The sequence below is a fragment of the Vanessa cardui genome, chromosome 2 (genome assembly GCF_905220365.1).
Source record: "Vanessa cardui chromosome 2, ilVanCard2.1, whole genome shotgun sequence".
Taxonomy (NCBI): Eukaryota; Metazoa; Arthropoda; class Insecta; order Lepidoptera; family Nymphalidae; genus Vanessa; species Vanessa cardui.
This window is the reverse complement of record NC_061124.1, coordinates 15,362,430-15,389,290: the sequence shown is the minus strand read 5'-3', so window position 1 is coordinate 15,389,290 and position 26,861 is coordinate 15,362,430. Positions and strand designations below refer to the sequence as shown.

General features: G+C 32.3%; 1 protein-coding gene across 1 annotated transcript in view; it reads right to left on the bottom strand.

The window, feature by feature from the left end:
* LOC124542328 (neuroligin-4, Y-linked) overlaps positions 1–19,977 on the bottom strand; it is a 145,610-nt gene extending 125,633 nt beyond the window's left edge. The window contains exon 1 of the mRNA XM_047120300.1: positions 19,777–19,977. The gene's annotated coding sequence lies outside the window, so the exon portion shown is untranslated. The remainder of the gene's footprint in view (positions 1–19,776) is intronic.
* Positions 19,978–26,861: the final 6,884 nt, after the last annotated feature.

Sequence of the window (26,861 nt, the reverse complement as noted above, 5' to 3'; positions counted from 1 at the left end):
ATTGCATCAATAATTTAAATTAATCCTCTTAAAGTAATAATTATTATATAATTAAAGTAATATCAAGTTTGATAATTTACTTAAAATTTACTTCCAATGCAATATGAAATGTTGTAAAGTTAATTAGAAACACATAATAAAGGACATAATTATTAAAGTAGTACTTGTAAAATCTTTATAATAGTTTTTATACAATAACAATATTAAACATTGATTTTCAACCGCCTCATTTCAATATAGCAAATACAGACATACTGACTATCCCAAGTCACGCCCCTACCGTTGTGGTGCCACTGTTACCTTTCTGGTGGTGGGTATAAAGAAACAATATTAGGTTATAAAATTTTTAATGCACAGTAACATAGTATTATAAACAACCAATTACTTAATTTACTAGTTACTTATGTTACTTCTTATAATGACTATTATATTAAATTATGCCAGCTAGACTCAGCGTGGGTCACTTGGGATAAAAGGCAAGCTTGAAAATTCAATGATACTAATCTAAAATTTAAGGTTGAATTTTAGGCGCCACTGACGATTAGATTAGTTGATGTGGTTTGAAAGAATACACCGTTCGCCAGACCGGTGTAAACGAAATTTATAATATAATTGAAAGGGGGTACATCACCAAAGTTTCCAGCTACACGTGGATACCGACAACAGCTTAGGGAACAGGCCTGCCGTCCTTGGAGTTGCACCAGCCGCTATCTGGGCACACTCAACCAGGAACCTGGAGCTGTTCACTCTTAATATTTCCATTCAAGAAGTCCACGTGGTGGGTAAATCCGTATAAAAAAAAAAACCTCCTGTAATACGAAATATACAGGTTCAATAAGTTAAGCAAATAAGCAAATGATAAATACCTTTATCGAGAGATGTAAGCACGAATTTACCTTCTGGAGGTTCAAAGTCCTGCTTACACAAATTGACGATCTCAACTCCGGAGAACCATTTCAAAGGGTCACTGGAAACCACAATTTACACATGACTACGACTTTTCGAATTGTAAACCAATGCATTTAATCAAAAACAAGAATTAAAGACTTACAATTTCTTACGAGCCGGTAAACATGATATAAAGTTCTGTCAAACTTCAAAACTTCATTGTTAATATAAATTCTGAAAAGATAACTGCTATTAAAGCACTGAATACTAAACAACCACAAATTAAGAAACTCAATTATTAAGACAACTCACCGATATATTCAGTATATCGAATTAGAATTTGGATTCGGTGTGAAGCCGATAGTTCCAAAATTCAAAAAGAACGAAATCGAAAGTTCACGAACCTTTGAAAGGTTAGCGAGTGTGACCAGTATCACTACCAAAATACCCTTAATGAAAAAGGAATTATATCCATAATTAAAATCAGGGAAATAATTATGGAATAATTATTAAAATTAAGAAAAGCCAAATATGAGGCAAAGTAAATTTATCATAACTAGACTCCGACACCTACATCGAAGAACTAACCTTTAAACTGGAAGTCAGCTATTAAATTAATCTGAAACGATGTGAAATGACTTCTAATAAAATTCAACAAACGAATTGGGTGCTTAAAATCTTATTTTAATAATTGTTTTAATGCACCTTTAAAATAAATGTAATTTATTTTATTAATTAAAATTTAGAAAATGCCAAGTCGAAGCGTTATACTAGCAACACCGACATAAATTAAGTGGGAAATGGGTCAATGGCACGGAATTTAGCGAATTGACACTTTTTTGACGTTTTATATAATAATAAAAAAAGTTAAAATTATGAAAATAATTTTTAATGTAACAACTACATAAGAATTATTAACATAAACTCCTTCCATTTACAAATATGAATTAAAAACAGTTACTTTATAAATCTGGACTGCATGGAATCGAGACAAGAATGCTAGCAGCATTTCCCTAATCCCAGTTACGATTCTCTGCACAAAAATCAAACCAGCCCGTCCTGTAACCAGCAGAGACAATAAGGCGAGGTGTTATACTGTTAATTATTTTGGTTATACAATTTTAAGTTGGCAACATAATTTATATATCGTCTTATAATATGTTCCTTTCAACAGTGAATCCCTTTTGTATACAATATTCTTCTCTGAAGTCGTTTGTCTGAAATTATACAATATTCAATTGAATTAATATTATTACTTCTTAAAAAATGAACTTCCCATCGGTTTTCCTTTTGTATTTTATTCCGACAGAATTATCTTGTATTTAGGTACAGGAAGGTGACTTTATTTTCCTTGATGGAATAAAAATGATACTTTTTTGTCAACAGAAGCCTTTGTAAATATCATTGAAAGCAAACATATCATTTATGTCTTTTTATTACTTAAAGGTACAACATCGTTAATGGTAATAAAAGCAACTCAAACTCAACCTTCTTGGCCAAAATTGAATTAAATACAAGTTATTAAAGCTTAGCCTTGAAATAAATAATAACTTCGTAGTAATTTCATAAACACTTACATTATTCGGGAGTCAAAGATAATTTGAATAATTAAGGATTTAAATTTAGAATAACATAAATTGGAAGAAAAAATAGTTTTCATTAACTTTGTACGATAAACAAAATAGTGAGACGATTTTCGTTTAAAATTAAGTTAAAAGAATATCTTCACAAGCAATTTTCTTAAGATAAAATTTGCACTGCTTCTCTTCAACTTGAAAAGACGTACGTAAATCGTTTATCCCTTCCTAGAATATAGGACCGCTAAGCCTTTATTTCAGACACTTTGAAAGTCTTTATACGTAGAACATTTACTAAGATATATCGACCATCACTCGAACCTTGTTCCCATTTTGCACAAACCATTTTAAGTAATTGGGCGTAATATTCCGTAAATATACTGATGGACATAGGACCTTTTCCATGCGAAAAATATTATTTTTACGTACATTTTATACGAATTCTTAATAACCATAACAGCCTTGTTGTTATAATCGCTAAATAGTTTTTCAGACATACGAACCATGAGAAGAATTAACACCTATTGGATTAACTTATAATCTTTTGGAACTATTTAAATCTTCGGGAAACATATCCAATTTGAAATACCATATGAGAGAAAAATGATTTTTTTTGTACTGATACTGTAGTACTAATATACTGTATATCTATGAGATCCTCTCAACCAATTAAGGGTACAGAATTACAGAATTATATATCCAGTGCTTGCGCAAACGCAAGTCATCAATTTTTGTTTCCCCTTTTTAATATAATGGAACCAGTCTCATTATCAAGTTACTTTGGTAATGATCTTAATTCAAAGTCAAATTTTATGTCTGTTGTATTTTTAATAATCAAACGGTTTGGATCGAGGTTATTATCTCGTCTAATCAACTGAGTTGTCGCTCTTAGACGTTAATTATATTAAATCAATATTACAATTATTGTATATTATTTTATTGATGTTATCATTTAAAAGCTTCATGGCAAAAAAGACATTTTTGAGATTGTTCATATTAATTTGGATTTTATAGTCAACTTTAAACAAATCTTACCCTTGATTGCTGTATAATCTAAAGATACTGCATTTTATAGAAACGCGCTTCCTTTTTCATTTTTTTTTCTATAGAAAAACGCGTTACGCGTTTCCCTCACATGAAGTAGGGGATGATGTGGGGCTCACTAATGCTCAAGACGCCTAACGCGTGCCCTAGTACACCGGAATACATACTAAGAATACAAGAAATAGAATAGAAGAATACATACTAAGAAATCAGCGATATCCTCTCCGTTTCTTTGTCGGGCGTCAAGGGATCGCTTTCACATGCTACAGTGAAAGAATAGCCTCATTTTCCCTCGAAAACTGTATTTGTACTATGTATATATTATCATTCATTATATATCATTCGTATTTACGTAAGTTATTTTCCATACATAAAAATAACTTAGAAATAAACTTATTTGTGTATTTTAGTGCACTTCCTATAAATTATATGTTTTCAAAAAGTTACTTAAGTAACTTATATATAAACAGTTGTATATACCTATATACGAAAAAAATTGCGAATAATAATATTTTGAGACCAAATTTTTATTACTGACATTTTCTTGATAAAAAGAGAGAAAAACGGTTTGCAATATTTCACTATCATTGTTATTACCACAGATTTTCAAAGAAAGGTCAGCTAGCCTGCTTCCGTTCGGTAACGTGTAACATTTGTATTTGAATGTCCGAGTTAGATAGTAACGGTATGGAACGATGTACTTTTATTGCTGCTATATTTGTTTCGTAATCCTTTATAATATTGGATCAAGTAACTCCGACTACAATTGGATTTCGCTTCGAATAACTGTTATTTGTTTCCATTTTTAAAACTGCTATATTATTATTGTTGTTGCGTTGAAATAAATATTTATACCCCCTTCTAAGGGTAAATTTATATGCACAGCTTTTTAGCATATATAGTTATTCTATTTGCTAAATTGTGTTAGTATAGTAAGTATTAATAACAAAAAAACACTCCCTTCAGGGGTTGCATTGAACGAATCTGTATGATGGGTTCTTGTCAATTTTATCTGAAAGTTAAGTTTCTTAAAATATCAATGGTGAATGTTTTACGGATGCGACTCGTCACGATCGTTGCCAAATATCGAGGTTGCTTGCAAATGGCTGCAAATCTTGAGCCAAATAGTGTACATCAAAAATTATTGCCGTCATATGTGGCAGATGTTCACAGCGCTTTAAGTTTTATATTTTTTACTGTAAATTTAAAATATTTTCTTATAGTATTTACAACAAATAATAAGAATGAGATAGAATATCTATACTGATATTATAAATGAGTAAGTTACCCTGTATCTCAAGTACAGCCTTAAAAAAGTACAATTTGCTACAAAAATAAAAGTTAAGTAAGTACCACCACCTCGCCAAAATGCCCACAATTCGTAAGATTATAATATTACTTTATATCTCTTAGATTAACAAAGCGAGATAAATTGAGATTATAAAAAAAATATACTTTGATATTACAGCAAGCTTAGCTAAATTATTTTAATGATAAATCTAACTCAGCTGTTCATAATAACGATTAAATAATGATTAAAAAAAGAATCAGAACTCCCCAAAACAAATCTAAGCTGTAATTCTTATTCTAATTAAGTATTGAACAGGAAATTAAATACAAAATTCGTTTGGTTGGGATAGAACATAATTGTTTTTATGTTTCTTATTTCAAACGATCTTATTTCTATGGCGGATGTGATGACCTCGTGTCGCTACGCGCGTAGCAATAGCGAGGAGTGTGGATAGTGAGAGCTCCACCGAGCTACGAGCGGAACACTGCACGGAGTATAACGTATAAACGCATGAGGCTACGCCTTATTTCGACACGATACCGCAGCCTTCCCGTTGTGTGTTGAGGACGATCATCGCAGTACTTTTAGAGGGATCCTACACAAACAAGTTACTGTATTGGTTATTTAAATAAAAACCAAGAAAAGAAAGAAGCGTATTACTTTTTAAAATTTGATTTCTTTTTTGCTGTTTAATCTATACTAATATTGTAAATGTGGAAGTATCGATCTCTCTGTGTCACTCTATCACTACCAAATCGCTGAACCGAATTTGATATTTTTTTTTATGTAGCAAACTTGAACTCTAAGAAAGGTCATAGGACATTTTTACACCAACCATACGACAACCAATCACTAAAACGAGAGCTATGCCACCGACAACTACTTACTATTAATAAAATTTAATTACATGTTTACAAAAAGTGTGGATGATAAAAAAACGTGGAGGACAAGTAATCATTTAGTTATTTTAGTTAAGCACTACGGAGATTCTTACCGGTTCTTCTCCAGAACCTGCTGCTGTAGAATCCGCTTTCGGAACCGGTGGTAGCTTTATAATTTAATCATGTAAAATGTGATTTAATTTTTTGATTTTATATTCGTGTAAACTAAGATCAAAAATGTATTATGAATGTAATTGCGGTATGAACGTATTATGATGTTAAGGGGCATTCAACTTTCATCATTAAACATCATTTGAGTCGGAGGTCAGACTTTCCTTTACCCTTAATATACCTGTACTACATAACTACAAAAACACTCGTGAAGGCCATCAGTCAAACGTTTATCATCGTTAGTAAGCTTAATTTTAACAAATTAATGAAATAAGAAAACGATAAGACTATCGAGGAAAATGTCAAGAGAAGTATGTTTGATCATTATCAAAAACGTTTTAATTTGAAAGACAGAAGCATGTGGAGGTACAGACAGCGTTAAGCGACTTTGTTTTATACTATGTTATTATCAGAAAAGTCGTAGCAACACAAAGTGACGCTTTAAGCATCAAATTGTTTCTCCTTTACAAAAGATATCAGGTTACATAGAGGATATTTATAAATTGGTACTTTTATTCACTTCTTTTTTTAACCACTTGCTATCGCACTACTATAGTATTAACTTGCACTCAATTTAATAAAACAAGGAGCCCATAATGTTACTAATTGGGACATCTAATAACACGTAATTAAATTTTGAAACTATGTACTTCTGCACTTTGCACTTTTTTTTTTTACACATATACATATGTTTTTGTAAAATTTAAGTTCTGCCTAACATAACAGGTTCTTGTTTGACGTTTCTGTTAATATAGCAAAACATATATATAACATATTATATATAACATTATACATATAATATAACATATTATATTATGTTATATATATATGACTTCTATCAGTCAAGTACTCATTACATATTCTACCGCTAAACGACAGTAGGCAGTATTGTTGTGTTCCCGTTTGAAGGGTGAGTGAGCCATTGTAACTACAGGAGACATAACATCTTAAAATGTCGTCAATGTGCCATCAGCCTTGGGAAGGTTGATGGCACATTGACGATGTTCGGAATAGTTAATATTTCTTACAGCGTGATTGTCTATGGGTGATGGTGACCACTTAACATCAGGTGCCCATTAAGCTCGTCCGCCAACCTATTCTATAAAAAAAATTTCAGAAGTTACACGTGCCCAAGAGATACGTTAAATGTTATTAAAAAAAAAATTAAGTCCATCGCATTATAATTGTTGTATCAAATCATAAACGATAAAAAAACAAGTTCATTCGCGAAATCAAAACATGAAATTCTAGAATAAAATTGAAACTTAAAACAAAAAAGGTTAACTTTTGTTGCCGTGAGAGCTCAGATCTTTCACGAAAGTTCCCCAGATACGAGTAATTAAGCTAAGTTCCTCTGCTAAGCGTCCTTATAAACTTTTACCTCTTCTACCTCCACAAAGCAACTGTTAGCTCACCTACATAACCTAGAATTTTTTAATACTATCTACCTGAGGCTCATTTGCAGAACAATTATATGGAAATGAGGCTGTTTAAAACTTTTCTTGAACACAATTCGACTTCACTTAGTTTTCGAATCAAATAAGTTAGATAGGATAGTTTTTTTTTATAATTGATTTAGCAAAATTAAATTATCCTTACCGATAGAAAAGTAAGTTTTAGAAATGAAAAATAAAGTATCAAATTTGTCTTATGGACTTAATGAAGCCAATTAAAAATCTATATAATATTTATGGAAAATTTCCCCTGTGAACCCAAGATAGCTCATTGGCTTGTGAAACACATGTGAACAATCTTAAACAAAAACCACGGAGTCAAATCTGCATCAGAAAAACTGGGGTTTTTGTGTTCAGTGAGTCAATTTATGACACCATTTTCATTGTGATGAAATTTATTGTGTGAGAGAGAAAGAAAGTATGTCTTCACTAGGAGGAAATTCAAATGAGCCATCTCCTTTTGGGTGTTCAAACTAATAGTCTGCAGTAAGTAATATTAACCTAAGCCACTCCTTTCATAGTCAATGTACTTGTGATTTCAATGGCTAACTCACCCTGCAAACCCGAAGGCAACAATTCAGTATAACAACTACGCATATCCAAACGGACATTCACAAAGCCTTACCTACATATGTATCTACCAATACACATTGAAATAACTCCAGTTCCCCAGCAGTGGGGTAATCTCTATATAATAAATAAATAAATAATAAATATGAGACAACATCAACTCAACACATCTAAGACTAAAGTAGCTACAAACAGTATACAAACCCCCATAATAATAAACCAAACCCCGATCGAATATGTCGACAGCTACATATACTTAGGAAAGCTCATTTCATTTAAAAACACACGGCATAAAGATGAACTAGACAGAAGAATTAATATGTCTTGGAAAAAGTTCTGGAGCCTGAAAGAAACATTAAAATCAAAACTTGCATTACATCTTAAGAAAAAAATCATGGATTCATGTATACTACCATGCCTGACATATGGAGCACAGACCTGGATCTACAATAAATACACAAAAACAAAAATACGTACATGCCAGCGCTCAATGGAGAGAAGCATCCTGGGCCTAAAGCTCAAGGATAAACAAAGAAGCAGTGTTATAAGACGCAAAACCAAAGTTATAAATGCGGTAACGCATGCACTGCGGTTAAAGTGGAAATGGGCTGGCCACATGATACAAACGAAGAAAGAACGATGGACGAAACTCGTCACAATATGGAAAGGTCCAACAGGCAAGAGAGCTAGAGGCAGACCTATAGACCGTTGGACTGATGACCTACGAAAGGTAGCAGGAGACAACTGGATGGATACAGCAAGAGATAGAGTACACTGGAAACCGTTGGAGGAGGCCTATACCCGAGAGGGGCCATTACTTAATATTAAATTACTTTACTATTACTTTTTTAAACTTTTTTATATTAGGAATAGGTCAACTTTTTGTATAATTATTTTGAATACGTACTTTAATATGTAGTAGGATTAAGTCAAGGAAATAAATAAAGGCTTATTATTATTATTATTATGAGACAACATCACATACATTACTCTGATCCCAATGTAAGTAGCTGAAGCACTTGTGTTATGGAAATCAGAAGTAACGACGGTACCACAAACACCCAGACCCAAGACAACATAGAAAACTAATGGTAATCTACATCGACTCGGCCGGGAATCGAACCCGGGACCTCAGAGTGGCGTACCCATGAAAACCGGTGTACACACCACTCGACCATGGAGGTCGTCGATAATAACTTCCTCTATCAAAGATTTTCTTTCTAAAAAGGAATGATTACAAAAAATATTATGTGTAATGATTTAGTCAAAATAAATATTTTTAAATAAATCTGCAATATAAATCTGAAAATCATTTCACTTATGCTTATCAAATTTTATAAATAAAATCGAATCATCAAAACATCGGTACCACATTTAAAATCCCCCTCTCTTCCCAAATCAGCCCTGAAATAAGATACTATTAACCCGGTTAAAAGAAAAACCTTTAGCGCTTCGGCCTTCGTGACGAATCCGGGAAAGGGGACACTTAAAGTCGCTAATGGACCAGGCGGATGTATCGCTTTTACGCAAATAGCGACGTTTTATTGGTAGGAAATGTGGTGCGAACTGTTTGAGTTACGTTTCCTTTGTTTTTGATGTTCGTGTGATTCTGCGCCTTGACTGAGTTAATAATGGCAGCGTTTAAATCGAAATAAACGTATTTAAATTTGCTATTGGCTAAAAGTGAGGTCAGAACTATTTTACGACAAATCTTAGTACTATTGAGCGATATTAATCTTGTAAATATTGTTATGGTGCAAACAATCATTTAAGCATATCAAGTTCTGGAAAATTCAATGAAATCTCTTGGAGTAAAAATTTTGGCATGATATATTTTAGTTTCCAATACTGAAAAAGATACCAATCGCTAATGGATCAGACGAATGTATCGGTTTTACGCGAAAATTGATTAACGATGATTCATTGTAAGAAAATATGGAACTATTTAAACTTTTCCTTTGTTATCGGGTTTACCAAATCAAAACCTTAATTTAAATCATAGTGTCTGTTGTTCATGAAACAATCTTTACATTTCCACCAAATTATAAACATTACAATTATCACTTTAAGAATACTGGAAAGGATAGAAGTTTCCAGAAGATACCGTTAACCCGGTAAAAAGAAAATGTCCGGCACTTACGTTTGACGAATACAGGAAAAGGGGTCACTTAAAGTCCCTAATGGACTACACGAATGTTACTTCATGCATCTACAACTTCGTTTTAGGGTTATATAGCCTACTCATTTGATTCGTATACATCTTTGGGAATATATTAAAGCTTACATTTTATATTTGACTGTCGAAGCAAAATGTCAACTTACTATTTGTCAACAAGAAATGGAGCATAAAAATTACAGCTGTAAGCACCGTTCTAATACATATTTCTATACATAAAATTGTTTGTATACTGTTACAAAATTCAGATGCTTCGGTGATTGGTACATAATATCGTTATGGAATTTTTTTATTTCATTGGAAGTTCTTCGAAATTAATGATAAATCGTAAAATGATAGGTGCGAATGATATTTGTTTTTGTTGCCCAATTTTCACAATTTCTCAGGAACATCAGATATTATTTTCATCAACCAGAAACAATTTCTCGTATTAAAATCGTTCAGCGTGTTTTACATGGAAATGCGTTTATATCAATAGTTCTTAAATAAATATTAAAATAATGAAATATATCACTAAGCACCAAATTGTTTAAGCCTTAGTAGCCTAATAGTGAATACTAATCATCGACTAATTCATAAATCTGTAATTGAGGTCGTGACTTCGAATTTTGGGCCGTGGCAAGATATAATTTTTTTGTAGGCAAAATTTTTTGGACAGATCTCGTTGTAGCATTTTTTTTGGGAATGAAAATATTTTTTATTCAAGTAGGCAAATAGTTAAGCTTTGCAATTAATTTCAATTTGACATTTTACAGAACTATATTAAAAATAATGCTACCGATTCAGAATGTTGATTCTACTGAGAAGAATTAGACCAAGGAGTTACTCTTGAAATTGAACTAGTATCACCAATATGTACTATATCTGTGTTGTGGATTGTATCTAATTTATGGATGTTTTTCTAAATATAATTATTATAAGACATGGTGGAAATTCAAGCAATCACAAAAATTATAATTATTTATGTACGTTGAAACAATATATGTGTCAAATATGCTTAAGCACTTCTTAAGAAATTAGCGAAGACAAAATGTTGACTAAACAATATAATTTAATATAATTGTTCGGTCTTGACTAAATATAGAACGGATTGTTTTGTAAAATCTGCTAAACGTTTTATGTTAACAATAAATATGTTCAGAGCAGACATTAATTCTTGATCCGTTTAATTTCTCGAGTAATCATCTGCTGGTTTTATTGAATTAAGCTGTCACTGAATGTGTTAGTTTCATACACAACATGATAACATGACGATTAATCTCCTGTTAACTAAAGTATGTAACTACAGACACAAGGGACATAACAGCTTAGTTCCCAAGGTTGGTGGCACATTGACGATGTAAGGAATAGTTAATATCTCTTACAGATGATGATAGATGGTGATCACTTACCATCAGGTGGCCCATATGCTCGTTCATCAAGCTATGTTCATACATACTACATAAAAAAAGTTGGCCCAGCGGCGAGCACTCTTCGAGGTGGCAAAAGCCTTAATGCGTTTTCCGTATTAGACATTCTGACGAATATGGACGTGAGACTATCAGCACACCAGCGTCTTTCGCCATTTCTGTCCATATAGTACTTGAGGTGTTGAAACGACATGGCGCGAGGATAGATACACGCAAACCACATTCGGAGCCAGTGGCGGCGAGATCTCAGACTCACTGATCCGGGTTGCGGAAAACCATCGCACTATTTTTAGTGGGTAGGAAACGCAAATGATCTAGTTTCCCTTCCCCTGGTACCTTTCTGAAGATATCCTCTGAAAAAAATAAAGGAGGAAGCAAGCACCACTTTCCATGTGCATAATTTGTGTTTATAATTTATCTCGTGCTACGCTCTAAAGCCATTGCAGAAATCTCTTAGTATTTCTTAAGCGGTGAGGCTTTTTTCAAAACATTGTTTATTGGTCCTATCGTCAGACGAAATGAAAAATGTTACAACGCGTCCACCTTTGATAGTAACTATTGTGAGATTGGTATGCTAAAAGAAGATAATTCTTTAGCTCTATAATATCAAATTTAATCAAAATACACTTCGTATTAATGAGTCTTATCAAAAATATTTAATCTACAGATATATGTAGATATAAAGCATTGTTGGGGATTGTGATGGTATATAAAATATTTTACGTTCGATTTTTATGACATGTCTTCAAAATCAACGAGCTTAAGAGCAAAATACTAGATCACTTACGTAACGTTGTCTAGCAATATCATATTTAATTATGGTACTTGTTTTATCTAGCGCTTCAATTACTTAAATAATACTTGCATTTGGAGTTCAACTTATACTGGTAACAACCAGGTAATGTAAAAAATTGTATAGAATGTTTTCAAATTTTGTGTGATGTTCAAAAAACTCAGCCAAATTGTATTTTTAATAGTGATCGATTTTATTATGAATAGTGGTTTATAAATGTTTATGAAATGTGTTCAATTACATTAATATATATTTCTATATATTAGTCAAAACATTATTATATTATTCAATAATTACGCGCTCATTTAAATAATCTAAATTGTTTAATGAATTATTGAAAATTAATATTATGAGAAATTTAATTAAATTTAGAATTTGTTTCATTTTGGATACGGAATTAAACCGGCTTAAATAATTATCAACCATGTTGAAATTATAAAACGTCATAAACGAACGGCAGACCAGTTTTATTGACTATAATTACTTATTTTAGTTACTCAAGTACTTAAATTTGTTATATTGTTGATTAGATTAATTTGATTTCAATGAAATACAATCTTAACGGTATAGTACGACACAACTTAGATGTAGCATCCGAAAATTCAATAAAACCGATTACTGCCGATTTATACAACCAATAGAAATAGCTCCCTATTGCGGATCCTTGCGTCAGTTCAACCCGAGAAAGCAAGTGCATGTAAATGGACGTGTCAAACGAATGAAGAATATATTAGGTCATATGATATTACAAGTTATTAATTGTGAACATGACTTTGCACAAACTGCAAAGTCATGTTCACATAAGAAATAAAGATTGATAATTTGGGAGAGCGTACTTAATTCGGATGTGATCGGTTTTACGAATTTTGCCGATGCTACATCTAAGTTGTATGGTAACATGTTTTGGTAATTGCTAAAATAAATATTTATTGTTTTTTAATTTATGTTCTTCAAATATTTTTAATACTTTTGTAATAAAGCGCTGTGGAAGCGGTTTTTTAAAGATTTATTATATTACTAAAAAACTTATAAGAGGTTATTATACAAGTTGAAAAGTCGAAGAAGAGTTGCTAGTGTTACACTATAATGTACAATTTACTCACGATTCTGTTCGTAAGATCGAGTTCATAACAACTACATAATTTATAAAGTTGAAATTTCTTCAAACTTATTGAACACGTATAAATCTCTCGAGATTCACGATAAATAACGTTTGAAAAATCGAACGAAAATATTATTGGGAATGATGTCATAATAATTCGCTTCTTATTACTGCAGACTATCGCATCTCAATCTTATCTGAGAAATCAATAACGGATAGACTGCAAGAATTCTTGATAAAACGCAGGATATAACGCATCACATACCCAAGTGGCGGTTGAACTCAATTGGGTTCTAGGATTGACTGTATGACTGTGTACGTATGTACTAGACAAATATAAAGTAAAGTGAAGTAAAGTAACAGCCAATAAATTTCTCACTGCTGGGCTAAGGCCTCCTCTCCTATTGAGGAGAGAGTTTGAAACATATTCCGACATGCTGTTCCAATGCGGGTTGGTGGAATGCATATGTGGCAGAATTTCGATGAAATTAGACACATGCAGGTTTCCTCACGATGTTTTTCTTCACCGCCGAGCACGAGATGAATTATAAACACATATAACATATATATAGTGGTACTTGCCTGGGTTTGAACCCGAAATCATCGGTTAAGATGCACGCGTTATAACCACTTACCACCACGTTAAACCACAGGTTTCTTCACGATGTTTTGCTTCACCGTCGAGTTAATATCAACTTTAAACACATATTAAGCACATGGAAATTCAGTAGTGCTTGCCTGGGTTTGAACCCGCAATCATCTTTCAAGTTTTACGCGCTCATACCACTGAGCAATCTAGGCTTTCACTGGGCCCTCTTGGCTCATATGCCTATCTTCTATCTTATGCCATAAAAAATAGCATTGTAAATTCTTTAATAAAAAAAGTGTCATCTGAGTTTGTCGATGGTTTTTGATAGTTGATACTACATTTACTTTACTATCTTTCTGAAGTTCACATTATATTTTATTTTTTTATGGTTTAGGTTGGCGGATGTGCATATAGGCCACCTGATGGTAAGTGGTCACCATCACCCATAGATAATGAAGCTGTAAGAAATATTAACTATTCCTTACATCGTCAATGTGCCAACAAACTTGGGAACTAAGATGATAATTATGTCCCTTGTGCCTGTAGTTACACTGGCTCAGTTCTATCTTTGAAAATGACGTTTCGATAGTGCTTCCATTTACATGGAAGTAATGAGAGATTGGTATCAATAAGAAAAAAAGTCATAAACCAAAACAAGCATTGTCAAAACGTGTGGTCTACATACAGAAACGTCGCTCATAATGGAAACTGGAACGAAACCACCTCCTGTGCTAGTTTGCCTAAAAATGCTCTCTTTGATAATAAAAAAGACGCGGGTTAAGATGTTCTAAACGCAGCGGGATTAAAATCTCGTGAAAATTACGTTTGAAGTAAACGTTATGTCATCTATATATATATAATATAAATAAAAATTTAAACAAACAGAAAAACCGACTTCATACAAAACACTATTTACTAAAAAGTACTACAAATATTTGCTTATTCAAAATATTTTTAGAGTCCTCCTCCTCCTAAGTAAAATACATGAACAAAAATATAATGAAAAATACATTAGACTACTTAAAAGTCGATTTACAATCGAGTTATATCAAAAGAACTACTTGTTACTAAATGCGTATGTTTGTATACAGCTGTATATACCAAAAAAAAACATTGTTATATGACCAACATTTGGAACGGCTGAACCGATTTTGATGGGACTTTCATAGATAGATAGCTGACGCAATAAGGAGTAGCATAGGCTACTTTTATTTTAGAATTATATGTAAAATAATAATAAAGGATCGCTACATTGCCCTAATACTCTAATATTGTCCAGCCCTCGAGCATGCCATCATTCTGCCGTCACATCACGTCGTATCACATCAACGAATTAATATCATAAAAGCTGCTTATTCAGAATTAGTAAGTTATAGTAAAATTTGCGAACTAAACAAATAGCCTTTGAGTTTCAACGCGCACGAATTCGCGGGCACAGCTAGTGTACACATATCTTCGATTAATCAAATCATTATTCTATATCTGTATATGTTTTCTACTTCAAAACGCGAGAATCGTTTCTATTTTTTTGTATTAGAGTTATTCCCTAAATGATACTATGTACACAACTAGTAACCTTATACTATATAGAAAGCATCCTTTCATTATTCCTTATATTATTGTTAACCGATGTCAACCTTCTGTCCTGTTTTGGACGGACCCCACCAAACCCAGACAAATAGTGAACAAGCTATGGACATTAAAATATTGTGACCGGTACCCAAAGCCACACACTACTTAAATTTATCATAAACATTATTAGTTACTTGGTGGTGTACCAGCTGATGAGTGGGTACTCATCAGTTATTCTACCGCCAAATAACAGTACTCAGTATTGTTGTGTTCCGGTTTGAAGGGTGAGTGAGCCAGTGTAACTACAGGCACAAGGGTCATAACATCTTAGTTCTCAAGGTTGGTCGCATATTAACGATGTCAGTAATATTTAATATTTCTTACAGCGTCATTGTCTATGGGTGATGGTGACCACTTACCATCAGGTGGACCATAGGCTCGTCCGCCAACCTATACCATAAAAAAATCATGATTATCTGTAATTAATTTAAAGTCTAAAATTAAAAACTATAGTACCTTTGAAGTAATAACAATTTTCTATTTCTGAATTAAATTATAATGTACTCATTTTGTTATTTCAAAAAACAGATGCTTAATATAATAACGTATGCCTTATAATATAGTTTTGTCTGAATGAATCATATATTAAAAAACTAAAATATATTGTATTTTAAACAAAAAAAAAAAAGAAATTTCTATTTTTACGAATAAAATAATCTTACCTAATATTTTATCAATACATTGTATTCCCAGTTTTGGCTGACACTGGCTCACTCACCCTTCAAACCGGAACACAACAATACTGAGTACTGTTATTTGGCGGTAGAAAAACTGATGAGTGGGTAGTATCTACCCAGACGGGCTGGCACAAAGCCCTACCACCAAGTATTTTTTTAATTAATTTAAAAAAAAAAAAAAACATTTGTGTTTAAGTAATTCGAGTTAGATTGCAAATTCCAAGGCCTTGGGTTCAAACTCCGACAAATACCAAGTACGCAAAACTGGGGAAACATAAAATTGTAATTAATCACCTATCGCTATTTATATATACCTGATTAAATCTTCATCATAGCAAAAATGGGTTCCAAACAATTTAAAAAAAAGTAATATGAAATATTCATAAAAATAATTTATTGTAAAATGTCATCAAATTTAAACATTAATTATTTAATGCACTTAATAAAACATTCAAAAAGCCCACAAAATATAATCATGAGCGTCGAGATTAATCATCAAACAAAATACGTGAAAGTAATTATAAAATGATACACGAGTGCATTCTATATCCTCTGTGTACCAGCCGAGCTGGATATGATTACTTGATCAACTAATCTGGTGACATAAAATATGAATAAAGACTAATTACATGGAGCGCGATGGAAGAATACTTACAAATACATACAAAGGGATTCATAATGACGTAAGTGCAACGTTATTTGATGTAGATAAACCAGAAAAGAATAAAACAAATAGGACCTAAATGGAAAAACAACAGAATTTCTATTGGTACGGAACCCTTTTTGATAAAGGATAGAGGATAAGTTCGCTAGTGTGAATCGAATGTGATGGCAGCGATCCCGGAGGAGTGACGAACGGCCAGACTCCATCGTGGGTATCCATTATTTACGAGACCCCAAAAGCGGACTTTGTACATAAAACATCAGAATCAGGGATTGGAAATTCCTAGTGGCTTTGTGATCTAGCATTAGCCAATGAAATTTTATCTGTTTGAATTATGTTTGTTTGTTAACGTTGTGGAGTAAACGCTCTAAAACGTCCAATAAGATCTTTGTCCCACAATGGGATATTTTCAATACATGATTTCGTTCAAAAGACAATTTATTCTTTTTCCAAAGTAATATCAAGTTTTGGATATTTATTCTGTTGACAAAAATTTTAAGAACATAATCTATATATTCAATTGTTATTAGAACAAATTCTTTTTTTTTGCATGATCTCCTCCTCTTCTGTTAGCTCACCGTAGTGCAAAAGGACTTTTCGTAGATTGTTGATTCATTCATACTATTATTTCTTCCAAGTCCACATGAGATAAAAGAACTCTCAATATGTGCTTATCGAAATAATATTTAGTTACTAAAAAAATATCAAAAATCAAACTACAAACTCGTCACAAACGAGAACCATCAAAAAAAGGAAAAGTTAAAAAATTCCACACGAAAAATGTTATAACTACTATATTTAATCGTCATATAAACGAGTGTCAAAGAATTTGCCGTCCTCTTCTAACACACCTTATATTTATTGTATGCCTGTTTCTCACTCTTACAAGATTACTTTGAAGGTGACAACTAAAATCTATTGACAACTATTAGTGTATTGTCTGGCTATTGAAACCATTCACAATTTGAATTGTACTTTTAATAGTCAGATAAATTAATTCACAAGAAGGTTTTTATTTTAATAATTAATAGGCTATGTATAAGTAAATCAGTCTGAAGCATCTGAACATCAAAATTTTTTTATCATTTGTTTTATATGCACTCCGTGATTTTGTCAAATACAACGCCTCTCATTTTACTTCACTAATTGGCGCTTTAATCAAAAAATTCTGGACATATGCATTTTATATGTACAATGCAATAAAAAACTGCCATAATATATGGAAATATTTAAAACAGTTGGAAACATGGGGTTATTTGAACATTAATATGTGAGGTAGGTACTCTGAACGTATCTGAAGATCCTATCCACTCGACAAATATAATGTACTAGTAAATAATGATCCAAATTACTTCATGGATTAAAATATATTAAAACACCAGCTTCGAGCTAAGTAAGTATATACCATCGTAAGCTTACAGAAACCATGATTTTGCCGCTTATCCGACAATATCCTCATAACTTTAGGTATTCTGGACAAAATATTCACAACTTATACACTTAAACATTTCTATGTGTCCTTTATATAACTTTTTGTTAAGTATTTAATCTGAGGGGATTCCCTTTTGTATAGGATTCCAATCGAATAAAACTGCAGAGTTCGACTAGCCTTCGCAGCCCCAATGCAATGCTCAACATTCATAGCACCAGAACTTCTCTTAGGGAGTGGCTCGAGTCAAACCTGATCTCAAGAGTAATCCCCACCAAGGGTAGGAGAGGAAATAGTTTGGATCTCAACTATTTGGTATGATTTCATGTCTCAGCTGAGTGAATATAGCCATTTATCTATTCTAGTCTATTATCTTCTTCTCTCTCTTCTCTTTCTTTTTCTATCAGGATTGGATGACAGGTTTTGTAGCTCTGTGGATAAGTCAACCACCCTTTAGTTTTTCTATCACCACATATCAATATGAGGTTTGGTTCTGTACCCGTTTAAAAGTGTAGTTATACGGCTAAATTGCAGGCACAATAATATAACATCTTAAACCCCATGCACATTGACACTTCTATGGCAGACTTATAATTCCATTGGGTACAGTACCACTTCAGATATACTAAATTTCCCACTTACTAACAAAAAGCCACTTTGCACATCTACTTTAAAAAAAAAAACAGGAAAGATTGCCAGACTAATCAATCTGTATCAGTAGAATGATATTTACAATTTCGAATACAAATATTTGACGATTCTTATTCAAATCTTGGAGTCACGCATTCAAGACTTTAAGGATATAATATTTCTAAATTATTGTACGCAACATTACCGCGTTGTTTATCTAGTTTCTTTATTATATCCACTCAAGCTTTCTTAACGCCCCATTCAAATGACGCAGAGCATTACAGAATACACCAGTATAATCAATTTAAAAGATCGAGCGTAAATCTCGCATTTTCATTGCCAGCATTCGTTACTTAAAAAAAGCTGGACATTATCATTAATTAACAGAAAAATACAATATATTTTTATGCAAACAAATAAGCATATGAATCTCTTCAATCTCATTTAATTTTTAATTCGAAATAAAAAAAATAGTTTATATTACGCTTCAAACATGTGTTTATTTTATTTAATTTTTTGATTGCAGTCAAAAAAATATGTTCATTTAAATAATTATATAATTTTTTACAAAAACTATTTCTTGAATATAATTTAAAAATTGAATTCAAGCAGTTTACTGCTTGAAACAAACTTTTTATTGCTTTTGAATTTTGATTATTTAAGCTTAATTTATAAAAGATTTATTTGACTTACAATCGATATATTGAACGTATTCTTAATCATAATATCAATCCTTATAAAAAAACTCTTATAGAGTCATATTATATACACATATAATAATACACATATCAAGACTCACCATTACGAAACTCGTAATACAACCGCGGTCACTTTCAAAAGTCTTGCACACACAGAAATCATATACTCCATTGCACTGCACACACAACACAAAACACGATATCACATACCAAAAAATCGTATACATATACGAAAATTTACCGAAATAGAATGTATTTTTCGGTAATTTCGCGGGCGCGGTCGCCAAGGTACGGCAAGTCAGTTCGCCCTACTGATAGCGTTTGATCGTAGCCTCTTTCTGCGCATGTGTTACCGCGCAGCCTCGCCGAGATGGCCGAATTCTGCCGACGATAGCCGACAACTAACACTCAGGGCTCGTTAACGGTTCGACCGAACGTCGCGTGATAATAAATCGCTGTTAATTCTTCTATTGTGTCAGTTATGCTTATGAAACGTCTTAAGCTTATTTCTGAATGTTCTTAAGATTAATTGTGTGATGTATTTTATAGTAAGACAATATTTCGGGACAGGATTCTATGCATATCTTTAATCTCTTCTTTCAGTAGCTACTATTCAGTTATCGCAATAAATGCGAATACGGATTTTTGTTAGGTTGTTTTAATATATTTATCATTGATTGCAGCACTTACTTATGGCTAAGGTTATATTATTATGATGACGATATCAGTGCAAAGTTAAGAAGTAGTTGATGTTGCATTTAAATCTCAAAAAAAGCTTTTACCCGCAAACAAATATTATCATGCAAAAGACATATTTTGGCCAAAAAGGGCAACAGAGTCAATAAAAAAGTTCTCAACCTCTGATCTCGACTATTTGTAAGCATTCTATAGAGGAAGGCTGTTGATTATTCGCAAATGTTCCGGATACGTTCGGCCAACTTCGGTGATCATCGTGAATACAAACTGAGCCCCATTTTTACGACTGTACAGTTTCATACTCCTGCAAGAATATATTACGCATTTAACCTGGACCCTATATCCGTAATCTTAAAGTTTATTTTTCAATAAATTATACGAGGATTAGGTTGTATGTTTGTGAAGAATCGGCCCGTGATAGCCTTTTCGGCATTTTTTCCGGCCATCTTTCTTTGAGTAAAGAAATAAACATGTGTATACATTTTTCTCTTAAATAATATATTTGGACGTTTTTAGAAGTTTGAATGAATTTTGTAAGGATAACATTTTCTTTGTATATTTTACGTACAAAGGATGTTTATTAGTGTTCAATAAAAAATACGAACTGAAAGTAAATAGTTTGCTCATGAATACAAAAATGTAATCAAATAAACTGTTTTCATAATTTATGAGTTCTGTATCTTTTTGACTCTTATTATCCAATTTCTAACTAATAAATGTATAATTTAACAAGTTGTAAAATAAGTGATTTAATGCGGTTTTTATAAAATACTTTCACTGTAAAAATACAGAGGTGTATTAAATAACACTTCATTGTAAAATTCATTTATTTTTGCTGTATTTATTGTTTAAAAGGAGTAACACTAGCACCATTCATGGACAGTGATGGTGCAAGAATTAATATTCATCCTTAACATCATCAATGCGGTACGAACAATCAGAATTTTTTTTAACTTTCTTTGTAAGAAATCTTTTTATTTATAATTATTTTTAGAAATCCGTTATTTAGGAAACAATTTGAAAGAATAGTTTTTGCAAAAAGGCATTTCCCGTTTGGTCCCATTTAAATTTGAATTTGATATTTCTTTTTGATCGGAATATTATGCATATGTAAAAGTCTGTAATTTTGTCTGTGATGGGCTTAGACATCCTCTATGTCAATGAGAAGGTTAGGAGCATATTCCACCATGCTCCAATTCAGATTGGTGGACTATATGTGGCAGAATTTCGTTAAATTAGACTATGACAAAAGTATAACTTACAGTGGTTTTAAACAAAAAACATACAGATTTTTGTTAAATAGTAAGTAGTGCATTTTAAGCTAGAATGCATTAATATTTATTTAGGTTAGGTTTTGAAATCTCCCTTTGATTGGGTTGTCTGGAAGAGATGGCTTAAAAGCCATAAGTCCACCCATTGTACAACACTTTTAATGTACTTCTTTTGTTTTTTTTTTTAAATTCTTTTTTGTATTTTATTTATTTATTTATAATTCTTTATTGCACACCACAAACAAAAACAAAAAAGAAAGTAACATGAAATTAATAAAATACAAAAAAGAATTTATTATTAATCAATTTTATGTTACTTTCTTTTTTTTTTGTTTTTGTTTGTGGTGTGCAATAAAGAATAATTCATTCATTTATATGAATAATATTTAATAAATTATACATACTAAAAACTTCCATAAAAAAAGGACACTAACTTTAAAATATATGAGAATTTTGTACGCTTTTATTAAAAAATAATATCTGTATAAAAAGTAAAATATTTTATTTATTTCAAAAATTGTTCCATATATATTTCAAACTCTACAAAGCTGTGCTACGAATATTTATACGTAGCACCACTACGAGAGCTATGACAATTGACGTCACGACCTACAAGTGCTACGAAACTAGATCCAACAAGCGATAGAGCGACCTTACTGACCCGATATCTTGAACTGATCTGGATAATATTGTTCATATCATATACATGAATAGGCAATTAAATTGTTCCATTAATAATAATATTAATAGTGATATTGACTTAGATACTTCGATTAAATTGTTAGCATGCTTAATAAGAGTAAACTCGTCATAATTGGTTAAGACATGTAGCTTGCTACGATATTTAATTTTCCATGATTTTCTTTTACTATAGTATGGATCAGATTTGCTTTATAAGGAGTTATATAGAATCTGAGCCGAGGTGGACGAGTGGTTAGAACGCGTGTATATTAACCGATGATTGCGGGATCAAATACGTCTCTTGCTCAGCGACGAAGGAAAACATCGTGAGGAAACCTGCATGTGACAAATTTCATAGAAATTCTGCCACATGTGTATTCCACCAACCCGCATTGGAACAGCGTGGTGGAATATGTTCCAAACCTTCTCCTCAAAGGGAGAGGAGTCCTTAGCAACGGGAAATTTACAGGCTGTTGTTGTTGTATTAAAGAATTTTTCCAAATTTAAAGACAAGTAGTCGCCTGATGCTATACATATATACCTCTTCGAAAGTGAATTTATTGAGTTTGTATACAACTTATAGTTTAACACTAACATACTGGAGATTAAGGCACTTACGTGGTCTACTCTGCTGTGCCGTAACCACATGGCAATTACTTCGGATGACAAACAGAATGATATTGTAGAGACGTCTACGGTGACACCTACTTAATTTAAATCAATGAAATAGAGTCGTTTACGTCTCGTTTGGTGTGCCTGTGTTTAGTTAATGCTCCGTATGTTTTAATAATTACAAGAAAGTCTACGAGAAAATTTAATTTAAAACTTGATTGGGAATAGCAAGTAACTGTGAGTAAAAAAAAAGTGCATTTACGTATTTAAAAATTATGTGTGACTGATTGTTTTTGCTTTTTTGGCACAGTAGAAGTCAAATTAAACAAAGCGATCTTACTTTTATAAATGTTATGATCTTGTGGGAGTCAGAAGTCATTATAGTTCATAAAATCTGGTACTAAAAGAAATTTAAATTTATAATTTGTTTGTTAGCAGAATTATCTGTGGGAGACTTGTCTGACCTGACCTGGGAATCTTAACTGTCTTTTGCGGGTTCAAACCCAGACCTAGGCCACTCAATAACAAAGTGCTTAATTTATGTTATCATAATAATATATTATAATTCATCTCCTGTTTGTGAAGGATACATCTCAAGGAAACCTAAATGTGTCTAAAATGAAATTCTAATATAGATGCATTGAAACATTAGGTGGTATACAACGCAGTCTTATTAGCTTCAAACCTTCACGAAGTGAGTTGAGAGAACTTTTTTCTTTAAACGTCAATTATATTTACATTTTACATTAAATAACCGGGCTAAACATAACGATAATATCTGTGTTTTGTATAACATGAAAAAAAAAACTTTGTGGTAGAACTTTGTGGAAACCAGACGGGGTAACTGTCTACTCAGGATACATACACATATTCTACCGCTGTGACTGTTTGGTACTTTACCCAATAATAGCGTAAAGCTTTCCGCCCTATCACGATCATGTTCTGCGGTACATTTTGCGCTCGTCATTACGTAATGACTACTGAAACCAAACTTTATCAATCCTTTTCATTTTTGCATAACAAACTTCAACATAATAGGCTATTTGACAATGCGAAAAATAATGTGTCAATTATTGTAATCAGTATATATTGTGAGTTTAAACATGATTTTTGTCAAAGAAAGTTGAAAATAATACTTAATTTATTCAAAAAATCTATAAATTAAAAATTTTTTAAACATTTGTCACGTGACACGAATCTTTCCTGATTGGTCGGGCTTATGCTGAAGTCACTTGCTTGTTTACCTTGCTTTCCTCCTGTTGCTACCACAGATTAAAGTACAGGCAAGTGACGTCACCGACCCCATTGCTACGCCATATTTATCAAGTAGCGTTTTCGCGCGCTATTTAAATACAGATATTTTAATTATTTGTACTAGAAATTAATTAAATTAATATAATAAATAATTAAATTAATATGTACTAGAAATAAAAAAAACTAATTTTACGTGGTTCCTAAACCTCTATTAAATAATATAAAATGGATTTTAAAAAAACAGTCACATAGCCTGTTATACAAACATTGATTTTAAATTCTATATTAAAAATTCACTTTGCTTCCAAAGAAATGTTTTAAATAAATTATTATAGTATAATTGAAACTTTGAAATTACAGAAAATAAGTGATTGCTGAAAATTTCCATAACGAAATTTGAATTTCTGTAAGATAGCGCTTTAAGCGCTTTTTTATTCTGGACTACGTATCTCTAAAAATATTAGGTCATTTGTTTTCGTAACTGGGTCAGTATACATAGGGCTCGCTGCTCCGATTTAACAAAGTGACTGCTTTAAAGGGTTAACTAATACTAAGATTAAATATAACACTGCATAATAAACAATCGCCTTGTTTGTTTGTACGTTGAATTATTGACTTGTAATTGTTAACGTGAAATTAGAAACTCGATAATCTCGTATACAACAACAACAACAACAACAACAGCCTGTAAATTCCCACTGCTGGGCTAAAGACCTCCTCTCCCTTTAAGGAGAAGGTTTTGGAACATATTCCACCACGCTGTTCCAATGCGGGTTGGTGGAATACACATGTGGCAGAATTTCTATGAAATATGTCACATGCAGGTTTCCTTACGATGTTTTCCTTCACCGCTGAGCACGAGATGAATTAAAAGACAAATTAAGCACATGAATCAGTGGTGCTTGCCTGGGTTTGAACCCGCAATCATCGGTTAAGATGCACGCGTTCTAACCACTGGGCCATCTCGACTCAAAACTCGTATCTCACTCGTGAAATATTAAGAACTGTATTACAGTGTTACGCCATTTTGATACATGTATCCCATTACTTTCATAATTATTGTGGTCAATATTGCATATCGCTTTCTGACATGTCAAGTTCGTTTTATACGGTGAGATTCGAGTTTTTTGATATAGAATAGTCTAGCGGTTGTTGTTTTTTTAAATAAAGCCTAGGCAATTACAATTTATTATATATAGTAAGACATAATATGACTATAAGATTAACTCGTATAACGAATCTGAAGTGTTTGCGTGACGAGCACCTTCTATAATCTGCTATATTGGCTATATATATATTATTGTATAAATTAAATTTTCATCCAAATTAATGTATGGCTTGCTCTAATTATAAATACTTTCAATAAAAGTATTTTTTTGATGTTTCACATGATTTTTAGGTTGTATACAAAACAATAATTTATAGATACATATGGTTTCTCTATTCCCTTATTACTAGCGACCCGCCCCGTTTTTGCACGGGTGATTGATACAAAATATTCTACATACTTCGTTTATTTACGACATCACGTTAGAAACATCCATAAATTATCAGTATATTATATAGAAAACGTTCGTTTTGAATCACGCTATCTATTAAAAAAACTCCATCAAAATCCGTTGGTTAATTTTAAAGATATAAACACACATGGGGACAGATAGTGGTAAGCGATTTTGTTTTATAATATGTAATGATGAAGACCAATGAGATGTAAGAAAGATGACCAAACATAGTACAATTTATGATTTTTATGCTTTTAGAGGTACGAAAGTGTAACACTGCTAACTTTATAACATAACGCTATTGCTGGCAATTTATTAACGGTTCAGATAAACTGTTTCAGGAAGATAAAACTTATGGAAGGATTCTATGTTGACTAATAAAGCGTGTGGTTTATGTTACGTAACAAACTAAATGTATTTTAATGGTGGTAATGATTCTCATGTGGTTGTTGAATTTATATCTTATTTGTAGTTGCCCACGGCCTCGCTCGTATTTTAGGGTGTTGGTTGTCATGTGTCAGGGAAAAAAGAGCCTATGTCCCTCTTGAAGTTCAAGTTTGCTTCATACCAAATTTCATCAAATTCGCTTTAACGGTTTGGTCGTAAAAGAGCGACAGAGAGACAGAGCTACTTTCTTATTTATAATATTAATATCGATTGTAAAGTTTTTTCTTATCAATTGGAATATAAATTAAATGACTCTAAAGACATTAATTTATTCAAAAGTACGGCGCTTTCTGCACGATTTTACCGCATCTAATTCTCAAAGATATCAAGCCAATTGCTCATGATATTACAATGCAATGTGTGCTCAATATATCTTCACTTTTAAATAGCGATGGAACGACAAATCTGATACGAATTAAAAGTAACCAGGTACAGAACCAAGTGCACGGAGCACTTGGTTCTCTACCCGGTAAGAGCTCCTAGCATAAGCTTTTTTATGGTATAGGTAGGCGGACGAGCATATGAGCCACCTGATGGTAAGTGGAACAATGAAGCTGTAAGAAATATTTTTTCCTTACATTGTCAATATGCCACCAACCTTGGGAACTAAGATGTTATGTCCCTTGTGCCTGTTAGTAACACTGGCTCACTCACCCTTCAAACCGGAACACAAAAATACTGAGTACTATTATTTGGCAGTAGAATAACTGATGAGTGGGTACC